Source organism: Tupaia chinensis, unplaced genomic scaffold (assembly GCF_000334495.1).
Source record: "Tupaia chinensis unplaced genomic scaffold, TupChi_1.0 Scaffold000625_1, whole genome shotgun sequence".
NCBI classification, from domain to species: Eukaryota; Metazoa; Chordata; class Mammalia; order Scandentia; family Tupaiidae; genus Tupaia; species Tupaia belangeri.
Genome location: NW_006160145.1, coordinates 245,814 through 251,486, shown reverse-complemented (window position 1 = coordinate 251,486; position 5,673 = coordinate 245,814). Strand labels below are relative to the sequence as shown.

General features: G+C 43.9%; 1 pseudogene; it reads left to right on the top strand.

Annotated features, from left to right (window-relative positions):
* The first annotated feature begins 3,474 nt into the window (after window positions 1-3,474).
* LOC102490820 (la-related protein 7-like) lies at window positions 3,475-5,463 on the top strand (annotated as a pseudogene).
* Window positions 5,464-5,673: the final 210 nt, after the last annotated feature.

Below are 5,673 nucleotides of genomic sequence, written 5' to 3'. Positions count from 1 at the left end.
GAGCCTCAGGTGGACACGAGTGACATGGCAGAAGAGAGCACTTTCTTCCTAGATGTTTTTGAGGATTATTTGAGAATTGCGTATACAATGTATTGTAGTTGGCAAACAGCAAGCACTGTTGGTACTTGGCTCCTGCTATTAGTGATTGCGTAAATAAAACTGAAGGATAGCAACTAAATGAAATAAGCCAGACACAGAAGGACAAAGACTACATAATGCCATTTCTATGTAAAGTCTAAAATAGCTGGATTGATAGAAGGAGAGCATAGTGGTTATCAGGAAGCGGAGTGGTGGTTATCAGGAGCTGGGTTGGAGGAGAGGGAAAGGGGGAGGCATGAGTCGAAGAGGAGAAGGTTTCAGTGATGCAGGGTGAGTAAGTCCTGAGCATCTATTGTCCACTCTAGTGCCCACAGTTAAGAGCACTGCACTATCCACTTGAAAAGTCGCTACGTCTTCTCATTACGACTAAGATGAAGGTGGGGGAAAACTCTTGAACATGACGGATATGCTTATGGATTGATGTGTAGTTATCTCCACATCTACCAAAGTGTATATATTAAACACATTAATATATATTAGCACGTCAATCACACCTCAATAACATGGTTTTAAAAAAGGGCCAGGAGGACCAGCAGATGGTATAATGGTTACATTGCTGGACTCCCATGTACTAGTCGACTAAGGTTCGAGTCCTGGACCCGGTAGCTTAAAACTCACAAAGGGCGCATGTGAGTGTATGCCCAGGATCCTGAGAGGAGAATGGAGGAGAGGGATTGTGGTGTGGCCATCCCCCCTGGGGGTGATTTCTCACTTTCTATCTCTCTGTCTCTCTCGGTCTTTCTGGTGAGCGTACACGCCCTATAGCAAAAACCTCTCTTAAAAAACAAAAAATAAAAAAGAGCCAATCATTTTTGGTTCTATTGGTTAATTAGGTTTTTTTTTTTATTTCCCTTAATTTTTAAGTTAAAATTTTAAGATAATTGTAAATTCTGGGATCAGCAGATGGCATATCGTTTATGTTGCTGGACTCCCACATGGCTGACTGTGGTACAAGTGCTGGACCCAGCAGCTTGAAACTCATGCTGGGTGTGTGTGTGCATGTGTGCCCAAAATCCTGAAAGGAGAATGGAGAAGAAGGGGTTGTGCCATGGCAATCCCCACCAGGGGGAGATTTCTCACTTTCTGTTTGTTTCTCTGTTGAGTGCATGCACCCTATAGCAAAAATCTCTCTCTTAAAAAAAAAAAAAGATGACTTTAGATTCAAGTGCAGTTGTACTAAATAATACAGACAGATCCTATGTACTCTTTACCCAGTTTCTCTCAATGCTGACATCTTACAAAACTCTAGTATGGGTGCTAGCAGATGGCATCATGGTTAAAATGCTGGACTCCTGCATAGCCAACTGCAGTTTGAGTCCCAGACCTAGTGGCTTGAAAACCACGCTTTGAGCGTGTATGTATGTGCTCAAAATCCCCAGGAGAAGAAGGGATTGTGGCCTGGTCATGCCCCCAGGGAGCAATTTTTCACTATCCCTCTCTCTCTCGCTCTCTGTCTCTGGAGAACATGTGCATCCTATGGCAAAAACCTAAAGAAGAAAACAAAACAGTGCAAACAAACAAAAAATTACAGTAGAATGTCGAACCAGGACACTGACACTGATAGGCAAGAAACAAAACATCTCCATCACCGTAGGGCTCCTTATGTTGTCCTTTCACAGCCACACTCAGTCCCCTGCTTATACCCCTCTGTTCTCCGTGTCTGTAAATCGGTCATTTCAAGCAGTTTATTTAGATGGAATCATATAATATGTAACCTTTTGAGACCAGCCCTTTTCACCCAGCACAATTCTCTCAAGGTTGGTATAACACACTTCCTTGGGTGTATCCATAGTTCCTTCCCCTTCCCCCCAGCTTTGTTGAGGTCTAATTGACAGATAAAATTGTGTAAATGTGAGACAAGCAGCATGATGTCTTGCTACATCGTAAAGTGGTGACCACAGGCAAGCTAATGAACGTGTTTATCACCTCCACATGTTTGTCACCACCGTCCTGTTCGTCCTGTGGCTGAGTGGCATTTCACGGTGTGGCTGTCCCTCCTGTTCTCAGCACGCTCACGCTGGCACTCAGCTGTGCATTCACAATAACACCTCCCTGCAGCCTTCCACGTTTCCTCCTGCTTTTCAAAAATTTTAATCTATTTGTTACTATTCTCTAACCCCAGCAAATTAGATGACACGCTAAGAAAATGAAGAAGACAATCTATCAATTTCTCCTTCCACATAATTTCCCTCTGGTAGTGTTGTCATTGCTGGGTACAGAAGTTGTTTTAGAGATTTGCACAGAACATCAAAGCATCATAGTGGCCCAGTTTGGGTCAAGGAAAAGATAGGATATGGTGAAAATTCTGATGCAAGTGTTTGAAGCTACTCCTGGGCAGGCAGAGCCCTGTCCTAGCTGCACTGCCTGGAGAGTCCTCCAACTGCTCCCCCAGGGATGATAGCATTGGTGACATCAGGAAATGACCTTCCTACATAATTCTTCTTTAATTCAGTTTCAGTAGCAAAACAGGTATTGGGTTGTCAGAAAAGTCATGATACATTTTTGCATGGAAAAACAGAAAAGAGTATGTCATGACTTTTCTGACAACTCAATAATAAATTGTGTGTGCGTGTATATGAGTTTTTGGTGTGTGTGTGTGTGTGTGTGTGTGTGTGTGTGTGTGTGTGTGTGTGTGTGTGTTTCAGGGAGAGATAATAAATGAAGTGAATTTTAGTGTACAAATAATAGAATATTTATTTATTTATTTATTTATTTATTTAAATTACCAGAGAGGGACAGAGTGAGAGAGAGAGAGAGAAAAATAGAGAGAGAGAGAAGGAAAGTGAGAAAGTAAGCCCACCAGGTCTGGGGCTTGAATTGTGGTTGGCCCTTCTGGGAGTCCAGCACCCTTAACCACCATGCCACCTGCTGGCCCCTAGAATCATTTTTTTTTTTTTTTTTTTTTAAATTAGCTTGTTTCTTTCCTTTTCCATTTTGCTTCTGCTTGCTTGTTTCTTTGGATTCCCTACTGTTTAGTCCTACACACAGTTCTCGAGGCCAATGAGTCAGTGAAAGAGGCTTGTCTTCCCTAGTCACGAGTATAAACACTTCAAAGACTACTCACTCTCATTTTTAATTAGAACAAGCACAGTGTCTTTCACATACTAAGACCAGAATAGCCAGAAGAAACACTCTGTCGTCACAAAGATGTGAATTCAAATGGCTAGGTTTTTTGAGTCTGGCTGTTTCTAGACCTTTGAGAAGGACACCCCTCTCCACCCTGGATCTGCTCCTTTTATTACTGTCTTTCATTTTTTGGCCTTTCTCCAAAGGGCTTGCTTTGCCCTGTTCTCTTCATACTTATACAAGAGTGGACTGGGAACAGCCAAGGAGCAGTCTCGGCCCTGTACTCAGGGGACCGAACGTTTCACAGGAATGGAAGCTCCAGGTGGAAATCAAGAAGAGGCGGCTGAAGAGGAGAGCACTGAAGAGGAAGAAGTAGGAAACAGAAATGGTCTCGAGTTAGGCAGGTGCTTGTGGATATTGCTAAGCCAGTGGACTTCTGGTGTGGGGCTGGATGCCAGTCTCCACAAGGACAAGTCCCTTCGAGAGCAGACAGAGAAAGCTAGAGATGGTTCTGTGGATATGTCATTTCTGGTGTCTTTTAACAGGATGAAAAACTGACTACTGCTGGGAAGTTAACAGCCAGAGCACTGCAAAGTTGAGCTGTTTTGGAGCTGGTTTTAGAAGGGACCAGGATCAGGAGAAAGGCGCCTCTGGGTGAAAGACCCAAGGAGGAAGATGAACGGACCATGCACGTGGAATTACTTGCACGTGTCTGGGAAACATGGTAATGTTGTTTATACACATATACCACGTTGCAAGTCCACTGGAGAGCCGAAGGGATTTGCATTTGTGGAATTTGAAACAAAAGAACAAGCAGCAAGTGCTATTGAGTTTCTCAACAACCCACTGGAAGAAGCCCCAAGAAAACGAGGTATATTTCCTAAGATGGTGAAAAATGAGCCCATTCTAGCTTTAAGAGTAGCTAAGGAAAAGAAAAAGAAGAGAAAGAAGAAAGGTGGCTGAAGGAGGACAGTGCCCAGGCTAAGGAGTTGTGTGGACACAAGCACACGAGTGTCTGTAACACCAAAAGATCAGGGCCATACCTGAGGGCTCAGAAGTGGGAACTGTTGAGCCCCAAAGCAACCCTAAAAAAAAAAAGAAAAAGAAAAAGAAAAAAGAAAAAACGGAAGAGACCCGAAGTATTCAGCTGACCTGATGTCAGGACAGCTAAGAGGCAGTCAGCATGGCTCCTCGCCCAAAAGTAAGGAAAATGACTCAGAAGGACACTAAACAAGAGGCTGCAGAGATCTTCAAAGAAAGCAGAGACACAGAGGTCTCTACTGAAGAGGAGAAGGATCCTGGCAACATCAAAGATGGCTCTCTCTTCAAAACAAACAGGAAGCATAAGGAGAGACCCAGGATGGGGGAGGAGGTCACATGTTCCACGCTGTCCAAGTGTGAGTGATTGGATCTGAAAAGAGGAGTATTTAGCACTGCAAAAGCCAGCATGACTTCTTTAAAAAAAACAATAGCCCAAATAAAATTGGAGTCAGAAATGGAAACAGACAGTGGAGTACCTAAGGCGTCTGGAATGAAAAATGAAAAAAAAAACGGTGCAAGAGAATGTCGCCCCCAGGAGAAAACTGATGTGACCAGGCAACAGTTTGTGAGTGGGGTGATCATGAAGATCCTCAGCATGGAGCCCCTGCCTGGCAGGAAGCAAGGCTGGGATGCCCTGGCCGCCATCTCGGAGGTCGAGACACGGAGTACCATGCTAGGTTTAAAACCCCCGCAGATGCGTGCTCAATGGAAATGCATGCAGAGAAGCAAAAAAGAAACACGGCTGGACACTCCAGATCCTTCCTGGTGATCATGAACAGAGAGATTGGCAGAAGGTTCTGGTTGACAGACAAGCCAAACTCCATCAGCCTCGGGACAACAAAAGAGGCACTGAGAAGAAATCTACAGAACATTGGGACCAGCAGTTGGTGTAATGGCTATATCGCTGGACTCCCATGTAGTCGACTGTGGTTTGAGTCTGGTGGTTTAAACTCATGTCGGGTGCGTGTGCGTGCGTGCCAAGGCCCGGAGAGGAGAATGGAGGAGAAGGGATTGCGGCGTGGCCATTCCTCCTGGGGGGTGATTTCTCGGTTTTTGTCTCTGTGTCTCTGTCTTTCTGGCGAGTGCACATGCCCTATAGCAAAAACCTCGCCAAAAATAAAAAATCTACAGAACATGATCATCTGTGAAAATTAGATCTGTGGCAAGAAAGTAAAGTTAATCACCAAAGCTGAAAAGATCAGACTGGAAAAGGCTCAAGGAGCAAGTAAACACATCGGATTTTCTGCCTATGACTGAGAAGAACGGCAGCTCACCTTCAGCATTTCACTGAGTGCTCGAGCTATTCTTAGGAAATCCATTTTTATTTTGAGTGTACTGTATAACATGATTTTTTCTGCCCTATAGCAAAAACCTCGCCAAAAATAAAAAATCTACAGAACATGATCATCTGTGAAAATTAGATCTGTGGCAAGAAAGTAAAGTTAATCACCAAAGCTGAAAAGATCA